The sequence below is a fragment of the Eurosta solidaginis genome, chromosome 1, assembly GCF_040869045.1.
Source record: "Eurosta solidaginis isolate ZX-2024a chromosome 1, ASM4086904v1, whole genome shotgun sequence".
NCBI lineage: Eukaryota > Metazoa > Arthropoda > Insecta > Diptera > Tephritidae > Eurosta > Eurosta solidaginis.
Genome location: NC_090319.1, coordinates 85,640,033 through 85,665,190, shown reverse-complemented (window position 1 = coordinate 85,665,190; position 25,158 = coordinate 85,640,033). Strand labels below are relative to the sequence as shown.

General features: G+C 38.4%; 1 protein-coding gene and 1 long non-coding RNA gene across 12 annotated transcripts in view; one reads left to right on the top strand and one right to left on the bottom strand.

Annotated features, from left to right (window-relative positions):
• Positions 1 to 20,554, bottom strand: part of LOC137236398 (uncharacterized) — a 185,099-nt gene extending 164,545 nt beyond the window's left edge. The window contains exon 1 of the long non-coding RNA XR_010948395.1: positions 20,000 to 20,554. This is a non-coding gene — a long non-coding RNA (uncharacterized lncRNA). The remainder of the gene's footprint in view (positions 1 to 19,999) is intronic.
• The window catches only part of LOC137236394 (uncharacterized protein ZK1073.1), a 469,888-nt gene that overhangs the window by 163,321 nt on the left and 281,409 nt on the right, over positions 1 to 25,158 (top strand). The window lies entirely within an intron of this gene.

Here is a 25,158-nt window from a genome sequence, read left to right as displayed (position 1 = left end):
TCGATAGGATTTGGGTATTTTTTTTTTTTTTGTCAAAAAACTGTTATCGCCAACGTTTTTACAACATCCATACAAATCCGCCCAGGTTATTCTATATGTTGTATTTTATTTTCGTGAAAATATTGTAGAATTGTAATTGATTCCAATTAGGGAACCATAATTTAGTACAAGTTGGGAACTATATTTTTTTTCAACTAAAGCAACGGCATTTTTTGCTTTATAAAAATTCCTTTTCTTGCTGAGAACGCTATGATTCTCAAGTTGAGTCACTGTATCAGAATAACTCTTGAGATTTTACAAGTATACTTGTAATCAACATGAGCTCTAATGGAACTCAAGCCCAAATGCTTGTTGGGTCTATTCGACGCCATTGCGAACGAACGCAAATAACTGATAATTTAGCTAGAGTTTAAGCCTGCCAGTTCGATCGGGATAAATTTAATCGTAGTTTACCTGACAAACTGAGACGAACATATACCGGGCCTTAATTGCGATCATCATCGAAAAGTAGTGTTAGTTGGGTAATAAAATTATATAAGTATATAAATCTTATCGATGTGAAAATGATGCCAAGAAGTTACAACAACAAAATACATGCAAAAGTTATATACAATCAATGTAGTTTATAATATGCATAAACCTATGTATATTTTCCTTCAACAAATTGTGGGGAATAAAAATACAACTTTGCGTCACCGGTATTCCCTTCAATCCTCTCATCTAGTTCACAAAAATCATGCGCAATTATTTTTCGTCGTATTTTATTGTTTTTTATGCCAATTTTACTACGTTTGTTATTTAGGCATTCTATACTTCTGCTATGGGGTGCTCTCGTAGTTTTACATACTTTTTGTTGGTAAACCTATAAACAATACTTGCAAACCGTACACCTTGCAAAACAAAGTGGTTACGCCTACTGTATTTAAAGCTTTGGTGCTAGCTTAAAGTTCTGGCACACTTTGACTTAAAGTCCGTTGTAATACCACAAAAATATAGAGCAGAGAGAGAGTCAATGGTAGATGAGCCTAGACTAGATCAGCTTCCACAGAATCTGTAAGTTTCGATACAAAGCTCTTTAACTTAACTTGAGAGGAATGATGCGATGTGATTCCACCAAAACTAAAGTGTTTCTGTATATATTTTTCGGTTACTTTCTGGCTTTTGCCCTTTTGCACTGCAGCGACCAATCTGGTTATGTTTGTATACACTTGAGCTGGCAACAGTGCAAAATAAGTCTTGCGCTGAGATCTTTAAAAATGAGAATGCAAAACGAGCTCCTGCTTTTCAAAATCATATGCTGCTGCCTTCAAACAGCTTCTGTTAATGTAGGTTAATACACTTTACCTGGAAGGCGTTGAAATAATCCAACCACCAGGCATGTAAAATAGTGAGTACTTGTACAAGTATCAGTACCGCTATACCTCAGAATTGTCAAATAGGAATTACAAATACCTCGGAAGTCCTTTCTCAGCACCAGTGTGATATTCTGGGAATTTTTTTTATAACTTCTGAGTAGTAACTAAGTAGTTGTAAGTGTGTATATGTAGTTGAACTTACAAATTACAAGTCTTGTGATACTTGTACTTGGTGCTTACTTTTCGAAGTATGTACTACTATACTAAGTAGTACTTATTTGTTACTACCACAAGTATAAACGTAGTTCGTTACAGATTTGCCAACGACTTAAATAATTTAAAATCTTTTGTTGTTATATCGGCCTTCTAATTTGTAAGATCGCTGGTTCGAGCTCAAATTTATTTTATTATTATTATTGTTATGATACATTTTTCTTCAATGAAAAAAATGTTTAATTAGAATAAAATAAATAAAAAAATTTGGACAACTACCAAAACTCGTTGTATAAGATCCCTTTCCGGAACTGTTAAATTCCTTCATCAAAAACGTTTAGGCGCCGCTGCTATAATTCAGCTATCACAGCGGTTGTTTGTTTGCAGGGCCGGATTAACAAGTAGGCAGAATAGGCAGCTGCCTGGGGTCTCCCAAAGATGAAAAAGACTTCAAAAATTTTCTTACAAACATTAAGTTCTAGAGAGTGAAAGAAAAATATAATCAGAACTGAAAATAAATTTTACTCAAATAAATAAAACTCAACTGACCGCATTCAAAAGGCGACGACAGACAAACTAAACAAGGTCCCTTAAAAGGGCATTTCCGACTCATTTGACAAATTGTATGAGCGTCAAAGAAGTGCATCGAAGTTAAAGGAGAGCATATTGAATTATAAAAAAGGTTTACAACTTTTCTTCAGTTGGAAGGTCATACTGGTGAAGGTCTAGCGAATCAAACTTTAAAGTTTCTGACGGAAGGTTTAGATATTCAAAATTGTAGAGGACAATAATATGACAACGCATTAAACATGTCCGGAAAGTAAGAATATTGAGTTTGAATGAGAATGCGGTCTATGTTCCCTGTTCCGCGCATTCCTTCAATTTGGTTGGAGAGCATGCTGTGAAATGCTGTTTTTATGCAGTAGATTTTTACGCCATTATGCAGATATTATATAATTTTTTTCCGCTTCCACCTATCGTTGGGGCGTATTAAAAAATAAAATAAACAATGAGAAAACTTTGAAGACATTATCAACTACACGGTAGGAAGCACGTTCGAATACGACGAATGCAGTTTACGATCCATTTGATACCATATTAGAGGCTCTAGAAATCATTGCTGATGATGAATCACAAAATACTGATACTCGTTATGAGGCGACGTGTATCGCGAATAAAATGTATAAATTGGATTTTTCTTTCATGTTGATTTCATGCAACTCTATTTTGACTGCTACGCGTTCAGTGAGTAAGTCATTGCAAAATGAAAAAGCAGATTTGCAAAAGTGTGGTTTTTTGTACAGATCGTTAGAAAACAGTTGAATTTCATTCCGTGAAAAGGTCAATGATTTCGAGGAAAAAACAAAACAATTATTACCTGGTGTAGGTTACACAGAAATCGTAAAACGTACTCGTCATAGAAAAAACCAACCTAATGACGGAAATGCTCCAGATGTCCAGAAGTAGAATTTTCGCCTCGCGATCATTTTAGGACAAAAGGTTTCCTCGAAACCATCGACAATCTTCATAATGAAATCAAACAACGTGCGAAAGTGTATATGGAAGTTTCAGAGAGATTTGCATTTCTCATCAACTTTTCTCTAAGTGATGGAGACCTCCATGAAGCTATAAATAACTTAGTTCGTTTTTATTATAGAGATTTGGTAGAATTTTTCATTGAAATGAAACAATTCCAAGGTTACGTAAACTCCAGATACACTGATGCACAAAAAAATAATAGTCATTTGTATAAGATTCTAATGGAAGATAAATTAGCGGATGTATTTCCTAACACAAAAATAGCTCTTCGGATTTTTTTAACATTAATCATCACAAATTGTTCTGCCGAACGATCCTTCTCGCAATTAAAAGAATAAAGCTGCTGAAAGAGCTACAACGCGACAAGAGCGACTCGAGATGTTAGGTATACTTTGCATTGAGTCAGATTTATTGAACAAAATCGATATTGATAATTTTTGAAATTGCCGGAAACAAATGTAGAAAACGACATGTTTATAATGTATATAATTTTATTGATATCAATACACTGTGACAATAAAATTTTTATGAAAGATATAAGTTTGTATTTTTTAATCGAAAAAAGAAGAGAACGGACGTGAAAAAAGGGCCCCCAAATTTATAGTTGCCTAGGGCCCCGTTGAGGGTTAATCCGGCCCTGTTTGTTTGTCTTCATAATTTCTACTTCTATTATGTTTCTTGCGAATTGATTTGTTCTTTTAAGAAAAAATGTATCATAACTATAATAACAATAAAACAAATTATTTTTATGCCTTGAGCTCGATTCGAACCCGCCATCTAAATAATTTATCTTCTAGACAGATCAAGCCTAGTGTTAGATAGTCCAATAAATAAATTAATAAAACTTCTGAAATAATTCTATAACAATAGAATAAAAGTACCCACTACCTAGTCCTACCCTTTTCATTATCTTGCGATAATTTTAGAGACGGTGTTTCTATGGAGAATAAATTGAAGTTAACACAGTACAGGTACCGCATCTAAACTATCTTACATTCATCTCTTAAATATTTCAATTTATACTGAAATACTCAGTGCCCTACAAAATCAGTTCGAATGCAGCATTCATTTCTCTTTCGTTTGTTGCTCAAGCACTTGTAAGTGCGATTATTTCACTGTGAAGTACATTTCCATTGAATCAGTTTTCCTTTAATTGTAACATTAACACAAATTTCACATTCAGCTGCAGCAAATATCGATTGAATGTTTTCACACATACCTTAATCTCAATCTTAATATCTAATTTATATTGTAACGAATTAGGGGAAATCCGCTTATTTTACACCTTCTGGAAACGTTCAAATCGCTAAATTGTCGAATAAATAACTCCAATATTCAGTAATGCAAAATGGTTTTTATTAGATTACTTTGGCAGTAGTACAATTATACTTCACTTCTCAACTGATAGCGTGTTTAAATCAAACTGATTACTGACTACTCAGCATGTTCTGCTTTTATACTGTCGGTTTCCTCGTTCACCCATTTTTATACATGTATATTTGTAGTTTGTATCCATATGCGAGTGTATAGTTGAGTACTACTTCGGCTGATGATGAGTATCTATCTGTTGCCTTGTATAAATAAATAAATGTAAGGCGCGATAACCTCCGAAGAGACCTAAGGCCGAGCTTCTCTTCCAGTCGGCATCGTGCTCCTCTTGATTTTCCCTACAAATTGGCCGGACGGGACCTACATGATTTTATGCCGACTCCGAATGGCATCTGCAAGGCAGATGAGTTTTCACTGAGAGCTTTTCATGGCAGAAATACACCCGGAGCGCTTGCCAAACACTGCCGAGGGGCGATCCCGCTTAGAAAAATTTTCTTCTAATTGAAAAACCTTATTTCTAAAATTGTTGATGTTGCTTTGCCCGGGGTTTGAACCCAGGGCATCCGGTGTGGTAGGCGGAGCACGCTACCATCACACCACGGTTGCCTTGTATATATGTGGGTAAATGATGATTTATGTGTTTATGTAGCTTGCTTTAATATTGATGTGCCTTTATTTAATAAATTTAGCGATGTGAGATCAATTAGTGAGGCTAATATTCGTCACAATATTGTTACGAATATTAGCAACACTAAGGGGTACTGTCATCTCTAAGCGATGCTAAGCAGCGACTTGTATGCACATAACCAAATTAATCATTATGTCTACACATATGTACGTACACGCAGCGGAGAAGCAACGCACAAACATACGCGCATGAGCTGTGAGAGAAGCTATACAAATTGAGCATCTGTAGTTATAGCTGAGAAACTTATAGCAGATAACTAACCAGTAGATTCTAGAACAGAACCGCCTAGAAATGTCAACGAGGAAACCAAACACTATAAAATACAGCAACAGTAGACGCGTGAGAATCAGTTTGATTTAAGACGCTATCTAGCGAGCAATAGCAGTATTATTTTGAAAATCAGTTTCATTTAAGCAAGCTATTGGTGTTATTGTGAAGTACTTTAATAAAGGCCATTTTGCATTATTAAATATTGGATTTATTTATTCAACAGTTTAGTGGTTCGACCTTAGCAGAAGGTTGCAAATAAGAGGATTTGCAGTAAATTCGTTACAATATTATAAATGGGAAAGTTTGGATGTCCAGACCTTTGTCTTTGTGCCTCAATCAACAGCTGGACGGATGTGGACGAAATTTAGCACACATATAGCCAATAGTCTAGAAAGATATACTGGCTATAGTTTTTTGGAAAGACGGGAAATCCCCGTCCCCTAGGAACAGTTATAATTTAATTATTGTATTTTTTCGTTTTGGCGGCCACCGTGGTGTGATGGTAGCGTGCTCCGCCTACCACACCGTATGCTCTGGGTTCGCACCCCGGGTAAAGCAACATCAAAATTTTAGAAATAAGGTTTTTAAATTAGAAGAAAATTTTTCTAAGCGGGGTCGCCCCTCGGCAGTGTTTGGCAAGCGCTCCGGGTGTATTTCTGCCATGAAAAGCTCTCAGTGAAAACTCATCTGCCTTGCAGATGCCGTTCGGAGTCGGCATAAAACATGTAGGTCCCGTCCGGCCAATTTGTAGGGAAAATGAAGAGGAGCACGACGCAAATTGGAAGAGAAGCTCGGCCTTAGATCTCTTCGGAGGTTATCGCGCCTTACATTTATTTATTTTTATTTTTATTTTTTCGTTTTTGTGACTGAATCACGCCAGAACGGCTACACGGATTTTGATGAAATTTGGGACACAGATAGACAATAGTCTACTGGCGAAATTTTTTCAAAAAGGAAATGGGGCGGGGGTCCAACGACCCTTCAAGAAATTTTTACACATTATAACTTTACGTTTACTGACCTTCACCAATATTACAGACTCAATGGGTCAAATAGGGCTTACAAAGTGAGCAGTGACACCCTAAAGTGTTCTCCTAAATCAATAATTTTTGGTATCTGGCTCATACAGATCGAGATCTAAACAATTTTGGGAAAACGATGGGTGGTGCTCCCGGTTTCCTCCCGCCATCCTCCCTCCTTCAATTGTTTTTATTAGTACGCTTTTATTAGCACGACCTGTATGTTTGTTTGTTTGTAACTCTTAATTCGCTTCAACGCGTCAGCTTCCTTATTAACATGCTTTTATTATTAATTAGCTTCACCTTATTTGTAATCCAGTCAGGGTTATATCGAAACCTTCCGGGATCATTTCTGAATGGTTTTCGGTATCCGTCCGGGGTCCCTTCCGGTCATTTCGGGACTATTCGGGGTTATTTCGGGATCATTTGGGAATTCTTCCGGGATCATTTCTGGGTGGTTTTCGAAACACCGTCAGGGTCATTTCGGGACTATTTGAGGATCATTTGGGGACCCTTCCGCCATCATTTCTGGATGGGTTTCGGGATCCGTCCGGCATCCCGTCGGGGTAATTTCGGGAATTTTTCGGGAACATATGCGTACCCTTAAGAGATCAATTCTGGATGGTTTTGGGGATACGTCCAGGATCCCGTTGGGGTCATAACCTTTCATTCAAAATTTCACGAATTTTAAATAACAACAATACATCTTAATTAAAGTCAAGGCTACTCAACAAAAATCTTGTTTGTTTTCACTCGGTCCATTATAAATAAAATAAATAAATAAATGCAAGTCGCGATAACCTCCGAAGAGATTTTAGGCCGAGCTTATCTTCCAATTTGCGTGGTGCTCCTTTTAATTTTCCTAAAAATTGGCGGGACGACACCTACATGCTTTTACGCCTACTCCGAATGGCATCTGCAGGACAGATGAGTTTTCATTGAGAAGCTTTTCATGGCAGAAATACATTCGTAGTGTATGCTAAACACTGCCGAGAAGCCACGCCTATTAGAAAAACTGGTTTTTAATTAAAAAACTTTTTTCTTTATTTTTGATGTTACACTGCCCGGGAGTTGAACCCATGACCCTCGGGGTGATAGGCAGAGCATGCTACCATAACACCACGGCGGCCGTCTCGATCAATTATAGCTTGTGGAAATTTTTGGATGATCTAATACTGTTTTCACAAAGACGGCTTATTGAATAATAAAGGCAGTTTTCTACATTAAGACGCTTATTGAGCTCAATCTTCCCTACAAAATTCGAATCTATAATTATTTCATTAGTAGCTAATCGAATGCCTAATGAAGTCAAAAGCACGATGCGACTCTGTTGGCAGCGTTACGCTTCTTAGTTTTTGGTGTGTTCAGTGGTTAAAAATGTTATTTGTCAAAGTAAATGTCATTGTCTGCATGGCGGAACGATACAAGGTGGCCGCATCGAACAGCTGATTATAACCTTTTTTATTTGATTTGATACATCAACTACCGGCGCAGTACGATTTTGACATTTGTCCATCGAATTTACAAGTACATGGAATTTTTTTTATGTTTGTAGGTATGTCACCATGCTGCCACCTTGTATCGTTCCGCCATGATTGTCTGTCATATAGCATTGTCATTTTATTCGCTTGACATTTCATCCTTCATACTAATCGAGCAGTTACTTCTGTGTGAAAGCAAAAAATTTACGATTTCATTAGAAGGTGAAATGAGATCATTAAGTTTCTGTGTGAAAACAGTATAATAAGCTTATTTAATTAATAACTATAGTGGACATTTTTAATTAGCTAAACAAACGGAATTAATTTGCGCATATACCAGCGAAATGAAGTAAACGTGGCTTTGAGAAAACATTTTGCTATAATTATTCATAAGAAAATTTCCTAGTAATTGTTTGTTTATATATGTATATGTATATTTGCACAGTTAAATTGTGTTATCAAATTTATATGTGTACAATGGCTGTTTTTTTAGTGAATAAATACAGAATAGTGCAAAGGGTTAACTTAATTAGTTTTATCTGTTTCCAAACTGCTAATAGTTTCTATTGTATACTGCCAAAAAACCAGAGTTGGGAGAAGTGCACGAAATTCTGAGCAATAACACTGCGCGAACTTTCGTTAAGTGTTAATAAGGAGTTAATTTGTTGTGGATTTAAACGGCTTTTCATCTTTCACATATTCGTAAAACTAGCCTAAAACCGCGAGATATGATCTTGAAAAAAATAACGAGATGGTCCAGAAAATAATCTTTGAAAAGTCCCAACAAATCGCGAAATACTCGCAGTCGCGGAGGTAAGGACACGATGATAAACAGAAGGAAGGATATAGTGGGTTCTTAAAAAAAGAGGATCCAATACTCCGCTGAAATTTTTTTTAATGATCTTGAAATAGTTCCAAAAAACAACCAACAGATCCGTGGATAGTCAAAAAATATTCGGCGCAGTTCTTCCGATATGATTCCCTAAACAATCCTGAAATACTTTCGAAAACACTCTTGAAACTATATGGGGTTAATTCCCAAAAGGTGTCGACGATACGAGTATTATTACGAAAACAATTCAGAAACGGATGAAACAGCCCCAAAAAGATCTCGAACACAGTCTCTAAACGGTCCCCAAATAGTCTTGGAAAAATTTGAAATTGTCCCGAAAATGTTCCTCAAATAATCCCGAAACGGAACTTTAATAGTCTCAAAGTATCTGTAAAAATTCTGAAGCGATTTCGAGCACAATCCTGAGGTATTCTAAAAGTAGTCCATACACGGTGTCAAACTGTCCCAAATAGTTCCGATTTCATCCTGAAAAATATCGAAAACTGTCTTGATATAATCTCGGGAGTAAGGAAATAGTCCCGGAATGATGCCGAATTTGTCCTGTAAGTAAGCAGAAGACACAATCTTTAACACTAAATTCTATATAAAACCTTGAACCGTGCATACATCTTAAGCTTATCTTATTAATCTTAAACTTATTTAATATTATAAATGCGAAAGTTTGAATGTTTGTCCAGACGTTTCTCTTTGTGAATCAATCACTCAGGAACAGCTGGAAGGATTTGGGTGAAATTTGGCACACATATAGCCAATAGTCTAGAAGGATCTATAGCTATATGTTTTAGAAAAGGGGCAGGTCCCCGCCCCCTAGGAACAGTTATAATTTAGTTATTAAATTTGTTCGTCTTTGTGACTGAATCACGCCGGAACGGCTACATGGATTTTGATGAAATTTGGGACACAGATAGACAAGAGGCTACTGGCGAAATTTTTTTCGCAAATGGAAAGGCCGAGGTCCCATGACCCTCCGAACAATTACTTTTTAAATAATACAAAGTCAAAGGGTCAAATAAGTAGAAGGCTTATAAAGTGAACAGTGACACCTTCCGTCCCAACCCCTCCCCCTCTGGTGCAAAATCTATAAATTGTTATAACTCAATATAAATTGTCTACTAAGTCAACCTTTTTTGGTATCTGGCTCATACAGATCGAGATCTAAACAATTTTGGAAAAACAATGAGTGGTGCTCTCCATCTCCTCCCGCTATCCGCCCTCCTTAAACTGTTTTTATTAGCACGCTTTTATTAGCTTTAACCGTATGTTTGTTTGTAACTCTGCATTCGCTTCAACGCGCCTGCTGCCTTATTAACATGCTTTTATAATTAGCTCCACGTTATTTGTAATCCCGTTAGGGCTATATCGAGACTCTTCCGGGATCATTTCTGGATGGTTTTCGGGATCCGTCTGGGATCCCGCAGGGGTCATTTCGGGACTTTTTCGGGGCTATTTTGGGACCCTTCCGGGATCATTTCTGTATAGTTTTCGGTATCCGTCCGGGATCCTGTCGGGGTTATTTTGGGACTATTTCCCATTTGGGGACCCTTCCGGCATCATTTCTGGATGGGTTTCGGAATTCGTCAGGCATCCCGTCGGGGTCATTTCGGGACTATTTCGGGTTCATTTGGGGTACCTTCCAACATCATTTCTAGATGGTTTTCGGGATCGGTCAGGGATCATTTTGTGTGTATATTGCCATAAAACAAGATTCAATGCGGAAAAGCACACATACCCCACAAATTAAGTTGTATTTGTTCGCAAACTAATTATGTGATCTATTGTGTACTGCCATAAAACAAGATTAAAGACGGAAAAGCACACATACCATTAATTAATTTGTATTTGTTCGCAAACTAATTATGTGATCTATTGTGTACTGCCATAAAACAAGATTAAATACGGAAAAGCACTTATCTAATATCTAATCTAATGTAATCTAATATATATTATAAATGGTAGAGTTTGGATGTTTGTCCAAACGTTTGTCTTTGTGACTCAATCACGCAAGAACGGCTACATGGATTTTGATGAAATTTGAGAATGAGACAATAGTCTACTAAAGGGGCGAGGAGGTCCCACGACCCCTTCGAATAATTACTTTTTATCAATTTTTACATATTATAACTTTACGTATACTGACCTTCACCAATATTACAAACTCAATGCGTCAAATACGTCGAGGGCTTACAAAGTGAGCAGTGACACGCTCCATATCCCCCCCCCCCTCCTCCTCTCCACGCGGGTGCAAAATCTATGAATTGTTATAACTCAATGTAAATTTTCTCCTAAATCAATAATTTTTGGTATCTGGTTCATACAGATCGAGATCTAAACAATTTTGGAAAAACGGTGAGTGGTGCTGTCCTTCTCCTCCCGCCATCCGCCCTCCTTCAACTGTTAGCACGCTTTTATTAGCACGACCTGTATGTTTGTTTGTTTGTAACTCTTCATTCGCTTTAACGCACCTGCTGCCTTATTAACATGCTTTTATAATTAGCTTCAACTTACCGATAATCCCGTCAGGGTCATATCGAGACCCTTCCGGGATCTTTTCAGGATGGTCTTCGGGGTCAGTCCGGGTTCCCGTTAGGTGATGTCGGGACTTTTTCGGGATCATTTTGGGACTCTTCCGGGATAATTTCTGCACGTTTCTCAGGATCCGTCCGGTATCCAGTCGGGGTCAATTCGGGACTTTTTCGGGATCACTTGGGACTCTTCCGGGATAATTTCTGCACGGTTTTCAGGATCCGTCCGGGATCCCGTCGGGGGTATTTTTGGACCTTTTCGGGACTATTTCGGTATCCCTTCGGGACTTTTTCGAGATAATCTCTGGATGATTTCAGGATCCGTCCGGGATCCCGTCGGAGTTATTTCGGGACTATTCCGGATTTATTTGGGGATCCTTCCGAGATAGGTTAGGTTAGGTTGAACTGGCCGGTCCATGAGGACCTCACATAGACTGAATGAGTCCGTAGTGTTACCAGAAGTTTGGTTTAATGATCAAACTGAAAAACCCTATCAAAAACCAGGACCTATGTTATAAAATAAATCCGTCCTCTTGGCAAATACTAGAAGCTTGCTAGGATTTAAGTCTAGATCTGACAGCAGTATCACTCCTAATAGCTGGAGTCTTAGCCTGGCAAGCGCAGCTCAAGAGCACAGAACGGTGTTTCCTCCTCCAGCTCGCACTTCCTACATCTGCTATCATTGATAAAGGCATTTGATCCAGTCAGAATACCCGTCATGAGTCTACAGTCTTCTCTTTTTAATGATAGAAGCAACTTTGTTTGTCTAAGGTTGTAAGACCTGCACATAATCTTCGACACTTTACAGCCCCGCGCTTGAACCCACGCCTTTCCTGCTTGGTCGATCATGTGGACCTCTCGCCTTCGCTTAATTTCGCCCAGTCTAGTTGGGACGTCTACGGAGCAAGCTTCAAAGGATGTGCCCTTTTTAGCTAGTTCATCCGCTTTTTCATTCCCATCTATTCCCATATGCCCTGGGACCCAATATAGATGTATGCTTCTCCCTGTCCCGATTCTCTCCAGGGACTGCTTACACTATAACACGCATTTAGATGCTGTGGTATGCGATATTATTTCCTTAATTGCTGCTTGACTGTCAATATAAAAGTTGACACGATTGCAGCTTGGGCTATTTTCTTCCAGGGTTTCTACTGCTTTGGTTACGGCTACTATTGCCGCTTGGAAAACGCTACAGTAATCCGGCAGCCTGTAGGATCTGTTTATTTCCGGATTAGCACAGTATACCGCAGACCCTATTCCTTCCAGTACTTTTCAACCATCTGTATACACATGTATCGCCTCATCCGCCATTTGAGCAACCGTCAACCTCTATTGTGGCCTTAAAATCGCCCTTGAAGCGCAGATAGGGAATCAGATAGTCTGTTCGTTTTGTAATTGATGACGCTATATTACTATGGCCGTATGGTCGGCGCTCAAGCTGCCAGAGGCACCGAGCCTGGTTGCAGTTGTTTACGCTATGTTCTCTGCTACCAGGTCTACAGGTGGAATGTGCAGTATGGCATACAGTGCAGCTTTCGGGGTTGTTTTAGGGCTCCCGTAATGCTAAGCAATGATAGTCTGAATACTCCCTCTAATTTTTTGAGATAGGTTGCTTTTTGTGTGGCTTTCCACCAAACAAGAACTCCATAGTATAGGATAGGGCTTACAATCTCTGTAAAAGCCCAATGAGAAAGAGAAGGCGATAAGCCCCACGTACACCCCATCATTCTTTTACATGCACAAAGTTCCGTTGAAGCCTTCTTCACCCTCTTCTCCACGTTGAGCTTCCATGACAGCTTACTGTCCAGGATGATTCCCAGATACTTTGTGCAAGGTTTCTCCTGTAGAATCACCCCTCCTAACTTAGGCCTGATCAAATTTGGGACCTTGTACTTCTTTGTAAACAAGACCATATCCGTCTTATCCGCGTTGGCTTTCAACCCGACATTTGATGCCCAGGTATGATAATGCCGAAGCGCCCGATCCATCAAAGAGCTAATCTTGGAAGGCACTTTCCACTTATGAAAATTGCAACGTCATCCGCCTAAGCCGTAAGTTTTACGGGTCCCTCATCAAATCGCCTGAGCAGTTGGTTGACGACCAGCGTCCACAGCATAGGTGATAGCTCCCCTCCCTGCGGCGTTTCCCTGTCCACTGATTTCGTGTCCTCGTAGAATCCCCATTGTGATGTAATCTTCCTGCAATTTAACATGCAGCCGATACATCTGGTTAAGGATGGATGTATTTAATGTAATCGCCCATTTAGAAATATTATTGAAAGCCCGGCAATGTCTAAGAAGACTCCTAGAGCATATTCCTTATATTCCAGGGCTTTGTCTACGCTTATTACCACCCTATGCAATGCGGTATCTACCGACTTGCCTTTGGTGTACGCATGTTGTGTTGTGGAGAGCAGTTTTTCATCCACGTTGGACTTTATGTACACATCTATCAGCCTCTCAAAGGTTTTGAGCAGAAATGATGTTAAGCTTCCGGGATAATTTCTGTATGATTTTCGGGATCTGTCCGGGATCCCGTCGAAGTTTTTTCGAGACTTTTTCCGGACTATCTCGGGATCATTTGCGGACTCTTCAGAGAACAATTCTGGATGGTTTTCGGGATTCGTCCGGGATCCCGTTAGGATGATTTCTGTGCTTTTTCGAACCATTTTCGGGATCAGGGTCCCAACCCTTCCGGGATAATCTTTGTATGAATTTCGGAATCCCGTCAGGGTCAATTCGGGACTATTTCGGGATCATTTTGGGACCTTTCCTGAATAATTTTGGATGTCCGGGATCCCGTCAGGGTCATTTTCGGGACTTTTTCGAAATGATTTTGGGACGCTTCCGGCATTATTTCTGGATGATTTTCGCCATCCGTCCGGGATCCCGCCAGAGTCATTTCGGGACTTTTTCGAGATCATTTCGGGATAGTTTTCGGGATCCATCTGGGATCCCGTTGGACCCTTCCGGCATCTTTTTCGGGACTGTTCCGGGATCATTTACGGATCCTTCCGGGATAATTTCTGGATTATTTTCGGGATCCCGTCAGGGTAATTTCGGGACTTTTTCAGAACTATTTCGGGGTCAATTGCGAACTCCTCAGAGATCAATTCTGAATGGTTTTCTTGATTCGTCCGGGATCCCGTTAAGGCTATTTCTGTGCTTTTTAGGACCTATTTCGGGATCATTTTGGGACCCTTCTGGGATAATTTTTGTATGAATTACGGGATCCCGCCAGGGTCAATTGGGGACAATTTCGGGATCATTTTGGGACCCCTCCTGGATAATTTCTGGATGATTTTCAGGATCCCGTTAGGGTTATTTCGGGACTTTTTCGGAATGATTTTGGGACCATTTCTGGATGCTTTTCGCGATCCGTCCGGGATCCCGCCAGGGTAATTTTGGGACTTTTTCGGGATCCATCTAGGACCCCGTCGGTTCGGTATCCTTCCGGGATAATTTCTGGATCTCGTCAGGGTCATTTCTGGACTATTTCGGGATCATTTTGTGACCCTTCCGGCATCTTTTTCAGGACTGTTCCGGGATCATTTGGGGATCATTCCGGGATAATTTCTGGATTGTTTTCGCGATCCCGTCAGGGTAATTTCGGGACTTTTTCAGGACTATGTCGGGGTCAATTGCGGACCTTTCAGAGATCAATTCTGGATGGTTTTTGGGATCCGTCCGGTATCCCGTTTTAGTAATTTTGGGACCTTTCCGGGACTATTCCGAGATCATTGAAGGATCCTTCCCAGATCATTTCTGGATGGTTTTAGGGATCCCGTCCGGGTAATTTCGGGACCTTTTCTGGATTATTTAGGGACCATTCAAGAATCATTTCTGCATGATCCGTCCTAAATCCCTCAGGATCATTTCGGGATTTCGTCGGGACTATTTCGGGATCATTTCTGAATGGTTTTCGGGATCCCGTCAGGGTAATTTCGGGACTATTTCGGGGTCATTTGGGGACCCTTCAGGCATCATTTCTTGATGGTCTTCGGGATCCCGTCGAGGTCATTTCGTAACGCTTTCTGTATTATTTCGTGAACATTTGTGGACCCTTCCTGTATCATTTCTGGATGTTTTAGGGACCCGTCCGTGATCCCATTGGGGTAATTTCGGGACGTTTTCTCTACTATTTCGGGGTCATTTTCGGATCCTTCAGACATCAATTCTGAATGGTGTCGGGAGCCTCCCGGAATCCCGTCGGAGTCATTACGGGATTTTTTCGGGACTATTTCGGGAGCATTTTGGGACCCTTCTGGGATTCATATCTGGATCCGAGCGGAATCCCATCGGGGTCATTTCGGGACTTTTTGGGGGACTATTTCCGGATCATTTTGGGACCCTTCCAAGACAATTTCTGGATGGTTTTCGGTTCCGTTCGGGATCACGTCATTGGAACTTTTTCGGGACTATTTCGGGATCATTTGTGTACCCTTCAGGGATCATTTCTGTGTGGTTCTCTGGATCAGTCTAGAATCGTGTCGTTGTCATTTCGGAGCTTTTTTCGGACTATTCCGGGACCTTTTGGAGACCCCTCCGGGAGCATTTCTGGATGGTTTTCGGCATCCATCTCCGATACCGTCGGGGTCATTTCGTGGCTTTTCCTAGATAATTTCGGGATGATTTGGGGACCCTATCAGGTTATCATCTCATTTAGTTCTTTTTTTTTATTATATTACAAAAATAAAATACATTAGACAGACAATTTTTTTAAAGAGATAACTTGATAAGCAGGCTAATGTGAACAGCCCATATATTTCATTTTCTCCTTTCGGACGAGGCCGCGGGTAAAGGCTAGTATATATTATAAATGGGAAAGTTTGGATGTTTAGACGTTAGATGTTAGAAATTAAGTCGCCTATAATCTTCACAAGGTCTCCAGTCATTGGGTTCTTTTTTAGGAATTAAATGTAGAGGAGAGGCAATATGAGAACTAAAAGGTCTAGAAATACTTGTTTTTAATTAAAAATTCAAACTCAGTTTTAGCTATTTTTAATTTAATTGGGTCGAGACGATGAGGTTTAGAAAAAGAAAAAACACCTTTTGTTTCAATGCGATGAATCGTTTGACGTTGCACATGCTTAGTGTAATCTCGTGCAAAAGTAATTGAAGGAAATTGATTTAAAATGTTGGTAAATTTATTTTCTGGAAAAGAAATTTCAATCGAATATATTTCACAAAAACCAGAATAACCTGAAACTTTTAATTTAGTTTTCAAATCTGTGATTTCTTTGTTTTTCATAGCAACTAATATACCAAATTTTTATAAAAAGTTTGCACCAATAATAGGAGTATAAATGTCTGCGAAAATAAAAGGAAATCCGAAATCACGTCTTAAAGTGAAGTGTTACAAGGACATTTTGAAATTTTTAATTATTATCGTTTATGTTATTAATTTCAAACTGTCCTTCAACGAGTAAAAACCAAGCATCAGGACATTCTTGCCAAAATGAAGGCAGTTTAATAGATTTAACTATATTTTGTCTTGAGTTTAAGTTGTCTTCTATTGTTGTTGTTGGATGTGTGTTTTGTGTTATATTTTGATCTATCGTATTCATTATGTTATTATTGTTTTTGCTTTCTAAATTTGTTTAATTACGTGTACGAATGAGTGAACGAGAAAGTATTATTTAATAAAAAAAAAATAAAAATTTCACAAGAAAGGGAGTTAACAAGAAAATAATAGTAAGATTGCAGATAATGATAATATTAAATTGATAAAAGATGGAAATTTAAATTATTAATTTTGTTGAATATTAAACATTTGAACTATAAATTATATATATATATAAATATACAATGCATATTTATATTTAAATCAATAATATTTAAAGAACAATTAAATTTAATTAATTTTAAATTATAAATTTTTAATAAAATAATTATTTTAAATATATGTATTAGGATGGGTCGATTTGTATGGACGAAAGTTAACCGATATCGCGCCATCCATTTATCGATAGGATTTGGGCTCAGAAAAAGGTTCCACTACGCATATCCAAAAAAATAATTTTCGAGCCTGCCAAATTTAATTTTTTGATTTTTTTCGACTTTAATTTTTAAGGGTTTTGTCCGCTAAAAACGTTTTCGATAGCAGTTTTTTGATTTAGAATCAAATGAAAAATTTTTTAGTAGGTCATGAAAAAAATCTTAAAAATCAAAGTGAAAAAAAGTCAAAAAAAATGAAATTTCACAGGCACGAAAATAATTTTTTTGCGTATGCGTAGTGGAACTTTTTTGTCTGAGCCCAAATCCTATCGAAAAATCGATGGCGCGATATCGGTTAATAAATCGACCCAGTCTAATATATATACTCACATGAAGGTAATAAAATAAAAAATATTTAAAATTAGTTGTTGAAAATATGTGGAAATTTGATTATAAAAAAATTTTAATTTGCTGAAATTTTGATTGTTGAAATGATTAGCAATGGCGTTCACGTTATTCGTTCCGCAATGTTGATATGATGGTTGTCTCAAATATTTTTTTAATTTCATCCTTTTCATGGGTTGGTGGTAATTTATGACTACTGATAGCACTCATAATCGAATGAGCCAAGATCCCGCATTCCGGAATTGTTGTATTTGTAATCGAATTTGAAAAAAAAGTTTGATGACGTAGCGCTTTTGAAGTTTTTCGATTTATTACATTTCTCTCATATTTCGCTACCAGTGTTCGGAGTATTTAAAACTGTTACCTGAGCAAACGACTATGCCGGAGTAAAAATAAAATTTTCGGAGTATATTTGTTCTTTCTTTTTGAAAGCGGGCGAACAATTAACATAAAATTGATTTGGTGGCTTGGCAAACCTTTCGATTGTGTTTTTGCCATAAAATATTTCTTAGCAAAAAAGTTATCTGCCTTATCGGATGCACGTGTAGGATGACCAATTAATGCTCTCAATAACACACCACATTCTATATCCCCCAATATTTACCGCGAAAAAATATTATTATTTTCGGTTACCATACATATTTCATGCTCTTTTAATGGCAGAAGGTTTCAAGACCGGGGCAGATTCCTGTAGGAACGATAGTGGCGACCTGTTAACTGACGTACAGAGTGTGGGGGAAGACGAACCCGATACCCCGATCGCCGATGATGAAAAACACTCCCCGGCATCCAATATCACGGCTAAAAAATCACAAGGTGTCAAGTAATGACGGTATACCCGCCGGGCTGTTCAAACATGGAGGCGAAGATAAAGAAGCAAAAAAAGTGGGTCTTGCAGGAAATTTGGACAAGACGAAGTACTTGCTGTCATCGTTACCTTTGTAGCTACGTCACTGTTGACGGATATAAATTCGAGACTGTGAAGGATTTCGTTCATTTTGGAAGCAGCATTAAAAGCAAAAACAATGTTGGGCTAGAAATCAAACGGAGAATTACTTGCCAACTAGTGTTTCTCTAGGCAATTTAAAAGTAAAATCCTCCCTCGACGAACAAAGTGCTTGCTCTATAAGTCACTCATAATACCTGTCCTGATGTATGGCTCGGAATCATGGAAGGTGTCGAGAGAAGATGAAATGGCTCTTGGAGTATTCGAAAGAAAAGTTCTCCGGAAGGTTTATAGTTCTATCCGTGATGTCGACGGCAAGTGTCGAAAGAGGTATAATGATGAGTTATATGAGCTTTACGCAGATATGACGATAGTGCAGCGATTGAAAATCCAAAGGATCGCTAGCTAAGGTATGCTATGCGGGTGAACGAATACGCTCCGGCAGTTTTTAAACAGAGGAAAGAGAAAGCCTGCACTGATTTGGGGGAGACAGTTGGAGGAAGATTTTACATCGGTAGGCCCCCCAATTGGCAACTGTTATCGCAAAACAGGGTTAGCTGACCCTTTGCCAGGATTTACAGATTACACCCGAACACATTTTTGGCTTACATTTTACTTCTTCTTTTCTCATTCCGTACGAAAAAAGTACAAAAACTGTGAGTAAGATGTGAACAAACATGTATGAAGACATAAACATAGAATTCACGCCATTTCATCCAATCGTCGCTTGCAAACTATCAGCTTTTCATACGTATACAATAAAAACTTCAACCAAAGGATATTTGGTAGTAATACTATTTAGTTTTCAACTCGACCCAAATAAAACTTTGAGATAAAAAAAATGTAGTAGGAGGTAAGAACGGAGCAAAATACTCCGATTGGAATAAAGTCTGAACACTGCGTCAGTAATGAAACATGTTGTCAAAAGCGTGACATCACGCCGAGAAAATTTATTTCACGGCTAACTATGATTTTTTGCTCTCTCATTTTTTAATGCGGGATCTGTTTATTGGTTCATTGATAGCACTAATAATAATAGTTGAGATTCCACTGAATCCTGTTAGTCACACAAAGTTATGATGATGACCAAATAGTTTCAATAATGTTGGTATAACATTTATTCTAATTCACTTTCTTAAAAATTGTGAGGTTTAATCGGTTCGATTACAGGATCGCCAATGTAATTATTTGTAATAATAATGTAATTATTTTTAATATTTATTAATAAAAAACTTTTATTTTATTAATATTCTAAGACTTAAAATTTTTAATGAATTTAAAAAAAATATATTTCAAATACAAACATTTTCATGAACAAAAGTATACATGATAAAATAATTTTATGAAATGAAAGTATATAAATTCAAAGTAGATATATAATAATACACATATCACATAATCGTTCTCAAATGAATTTATCAATTCAATTGTGCAAATACTTACAGTGATGGATGCAAGAATTGGGCCAATTTACTGCCAAATACTAAATCAATTATATCAGCAGAACTTTAATATCTTCCTTGGAATAGTGCACTCTATAAAAATAACATTTAAAGGTTGTTGCAATAAATTTAATTTTATGACTCCATAACCTGTATTACTATTTTAATTTACTTTACAGGCATGATGCCTTGTCTTGGCATTTTTGTTTGTTTTTTTTTAGGTGTACCACCTATGCAGGTCTACTAATAAATAAAAAAAAATAAATGTAAGGCGCGATAACCTCCGAAGAGATCTAAGGCCGAGCTTCTCTTCCAATTTGCGTCGTGCTCCTCTTGATTTTTCCCTACAAATTGGCCGGACGGGACCTACATGTTTTATGCCGACTCCGAACGGCATCTGCAAGGCAGATGAGTTTTCACTGAGAGCTTTTCATGGCAGAAATACAATCGGAGCGCTTGCCAGACACTGCCGAGGGGCGACCCCGCTTAGAAAAATTTTCTTCTAATTGAAAAATCTTATTTCTAAAATTTTGATGTTGCTTTGCCCGGGAGTTGAACCCAGGGCATACGGTGTGATAGGCGGAGCACGCTACCATCACACCACGGTGGCCGCCAGGTCTACTGCTCGTGGTCAAAAAGGTATGTTTGTGTAGATTTGATTTTGCACAGCACTATATAAAAATTTTGCACGCGCTACTGTGGATATAAACACGTCCATCTATATATTTGCTTTTGCAACTCTTTTCACAGGGATCTTCAATGCCATAATATTTGTTTTTTAATAAATTAAGGTTTGTGAAATTTTCAGAGGTGAGTATATTTTCCTTCCCAGGTAAGTAGCGTTTACGAGTAAGTGAGTGAGGTGAGTATACTTTTCTGCAGGGGTAAGTTTAATTTGCTTCACAAATCCGAATCGTAATTTTTTTGCACTTATTTAAAACCAAAAAATGAGATTTGAAAGTAAAAATGAATATCTCCGCGCTGGTGGACCACGATCAGGTGATCGATTCTATTTGTAATTTGGCGTCTATCCAGAAGTTATCATACTTGTTTTATCTACAAAGGCTCCTATTGGTTGGTTTGAAAAAACCACCAAGATTGGCGACGGAGTAAGCAAGTTATGCCTTATTTTTATATTTAAGGTCTTACGCTAGATGAAGTAGTCTTAAACTCTTAATTTAAAAAAAAAAAATCATCAATAGAAGTCGTGAATATCAAAAACCTACGGGAGTATGCTCCTAACCAATACTTTACAACAGAATCGCTTCGTCATAAAACAATATGAGTCCCAAAAGATGTTAAGTTAGTTGACGCTTAAGCTTTTTCCGCCTTTGCTTAGCAAGTCAATCCAGTCATTCCTGCTTTGCGATAATTGGTACCAATTGGAAGCACCTGAACATAACATGACCAGCGAAGCTTTTGGGCCCTAATTCATTGCACAATGTTGATACCTGCACCATAGGGTATAGATATATGTATATCTATCCTCTTTGCCTGCACTCAAAAAAAATCGTATAAATTCCTAAAAACGAAGAAAAAGTGGGCTTGATTTTACCCCATAGAAACGCTCCCCTTAATTTATGCAATCAAGTAGTGTTCTCAAAAACTGAGATGTTTTTTTACTTGGTCACAGGAATAATTTTCTTAAAAGCATTCAAGTACTGATATGAGCTGTAAAGGACGCTGTACAATTATTATCCCAGACAACTCGAAGTTCTGCTCCCTGATTCTAGATTTGCTCCATAAAGTTTTGCACCATGGCGAAAAGCGGCCACCGTGGTGTGATGGTAGCGTGCTCCGCCTATCACACCGTATGCCCTGGGTTCAACTCCCGGGCAGAGCAACATCAAAATTTTAGAAATAAGATTTTTCAATTAGAAGAAAATTTTTCTAAGCGGGGTAGCCCCTCGGCAGTGTTTGGCTAGCACTCCGGGTGTATTTCTGCCATGAAAAGCTCTCAGTGAAAACTCATCTGCTTTGCAGATGCCGTTCGGAGTCGGCATAAAACATGTAGGTCCCGTCCGGCCAATTTGTAGGGAAAATCAAGAGGAGCACGACGCAAATTGGAAGAGAAGCTCGGCCTTAGATCCCTTCGAAGGTTATCGCGCCTTACATTTATTTTTATGGCGAAAAGCAACTAATTATTTGCATGATACATATGGAATACTACATCATCGGACTCAAGCAGAAAGTAAACAAATGCATATTCAACTGCAAGAGCGTATGCGCTCGTAAATAATGGCCGCTATGCTCCGAACGTGTTACTTACCCCGTGTCCTTTTACGTAACCGGCGTTGAGCTGGCCCATTTATGGTGAGGACGTCCCCCTTGCCACGAGCTTCTTACTAGAAAGCATATTTGGATGCTCCTCTATTGGTATTACTGATATGTAAATAATTAATTATTATATTAATTCGTTGTCTTCAAGACCAAGTTATATTATAAAACAAGTAAGGAAGGCTAAGTTCGGGTGTAACTGAACATTACATACTCAGTTGAAAGCTATGGAGACAATGGAGACAAAATAAGGGAAAATCACCATGTGGGAAAATGAACCTAGGGTAACCCTGGAATGTGTTGTTTGTACGATATGGGTATCAAATGAAAGGTGTTAATGAGTTTTTTAAAAGGGCGTTGGCCTCAGTTCTATGGGTGGACGCCTTTTCGAAATATCGCCATAAAGGTGACCCAGGGATGACTCTAGAATGCGTTTGTACGATATGGGTATCAAATGAAAGGTGTTAATGAGTATTTTAAAAGGGAGTGGGCCTTGTTCTATAGGTGGGCGCTTTTTCGAGATGTCGCCATAAAAGTGGACCAGGGGTCACAAATGAAAGGTGTTAATGAGTATTTTAAAAGGGAGTGAGTGGGCCTTAGTTCTATAGGTGGACGCATTTTCGAGATATCGCCATAAAGGTGAACCAGGGATGACTCTAGAATGCGTTTGTACGATATGGGTATTAAATGAAAGGTGTTAATGAGTATTTTAAAAGGGAGTGGGCCTTGTTCTATCGGTGGACGCTTTTTCGAGATATCGCCATAAAGGTGGACCAGGGGTCACAAATGAAAGATGTTAATGAGTATTTTAAAAGGGAGTGGGCCTTAGCTCTATAGGTAGACGCCTTTTCGGGATATCGTTATAAAGGTGGACCACGGGTGCCTCTAGAATGCGCTTGTACAATATGGGTGTCAAACGAAAGGTGTTAATGAGTGTTTTAAAAGGGAGTGGGCCTTAGTTCTATGGGTGGAAGCCTTTTCGAGATATTGCCATAAAGGTGGACCAGGGGTGACTCTAGAATGTGTTTGTACGATATGGGTATCAAATGAAAGGTGTTAATGAGTATTTTAAAAGGGAGTGGGCCTTAGTTCTATAGGTGGACGCCTTTTCGAGATATCGCCATAAAGGTGGACCAGGGGTCACAAATGAAAGGTGTTAATGAGTATTTTAAAAGGGAGTGGGCCTTAGTTCTATAGGTGGACGTATTTTCGAGATATCGCCATAAAGGTGGACCAAGGTTGACTCTAGAATTGGTTTGTACGACATGGGTATCAAATGAAAGGTGTTAATGAGTATTTTAAAAGGGAGTGGGCCTTAGCTCTATAGGTGGACGCCTTTTCGGGATATCGCTATAAAGGTGGACCAGGGGTGACTCTAGAATGCGCTTGTACAATATGGGTGTCAAACGAAAGGTGTTAATGAGTGTTTTAAAACGGAGTGGGCCTTAATTCTATGGGTGGACGCCTTTTCGAGATATTGCCATAAATGTGGACCAGGGGTGACTCCAGAATTTGTTTGTACGATATGGGTATCAAATGAAAGGTGCTAATGAGTATTTTAAAATGGAGTGCGCCTTAGTTTTATAGATGGGCGCCTTTTCGAGATATCGCTATAAAGGTGGACCAGGCATGACTCTAGAATGCGTTTATACAATATGACTTTAGAATTTGTTTACGATATGGGTATCAAATGAAAGGTATTAATGAGTATTTTAAAAAGGAGTGGGCCTTAGTTCTATAGGTGGACGCCTTTTTTTCGGGATATCGTTATAAAAGTGGACCAGGGTTGACTCTAGAATGCGTTTGTACATTATGAATATCAAACGAAAGGTGATAATGAGTATTTTAAAAGGGAGTGGGCCTTAGTTCTGTAGGTGGAGGCCTTTTCGATATATCGCCATAAAGGTGGACCAGGGGTGACTCTATAATGTGTTTGTACAATATGGGTGTCAAATTAAAGGTATTAATAAGAATTTTAAAAGGGAGTTGTGGTAGTTGTATAAAGGCGTTTTCGAGATTTCTACCAAAATGTGGACCAGAGTGACCCAGAACATCATCTGTCGGGTACCGCTAATTTATTTTTACATGTAATACCACGAACAATATTCCTGCCATGATTCCAAGGGCGTTTGATTTCGCCCAGCATAACTTCTTCATTTTCTTCTACTTAATATGGTAGGTGTCACACCCATTTTACAAAGTTTTTTTCTAAAGTTATATTTTGCGTCAATAAACCAATGCAATTACCATGTTTCATCCCTTTTTTCGTATTTGGTATAGAATTATGGCATTTTTTCATTTTTCGTAATTTTCGAAATCGATTTATACCAATACAAATTGTGTTCGGATAATTATGTGAAATGAGTTTAGTAAAGATATATCGATTTTTGCTCAAGTTATGGTGTTAACGGCCGAGCAGGAGGACAGACGATCTACTGTGTATAAAAACTGGGCGTGGCTTCAACCGATTTCGCCCTTTTTCAGAGAAAACAGTTATCGTCCTAGAATCTAAGCGCCTACCAAATTTCACAAGGATTGGTAAATATTTCTTCGACTTATGGCATTAAATGTATCCTAGACAAATCAAATGAAAAAGGGCGGAGCCACACCCATTTTGAAATTTTCTTTTGTTTTTGTATTTTGTTGCACCATGTCATTACTGGAGTTGAATGTTGACATAATTTACTTATATACTGTAAAGATATTAAATTTTTTGTAAACATTTCACTTAAAAAAAAAATTATTTTTAAAGTGGGCGTGGTCGTTCTCCGATTTTGCTAATTTTTATTAAGCATACATGTAGTAATACAAGTAACGTTCCTGCCAAATTTCATCATGATATCTTCAACGACTGCCAAATTACAGCTTGCAAAACTTTGAAAT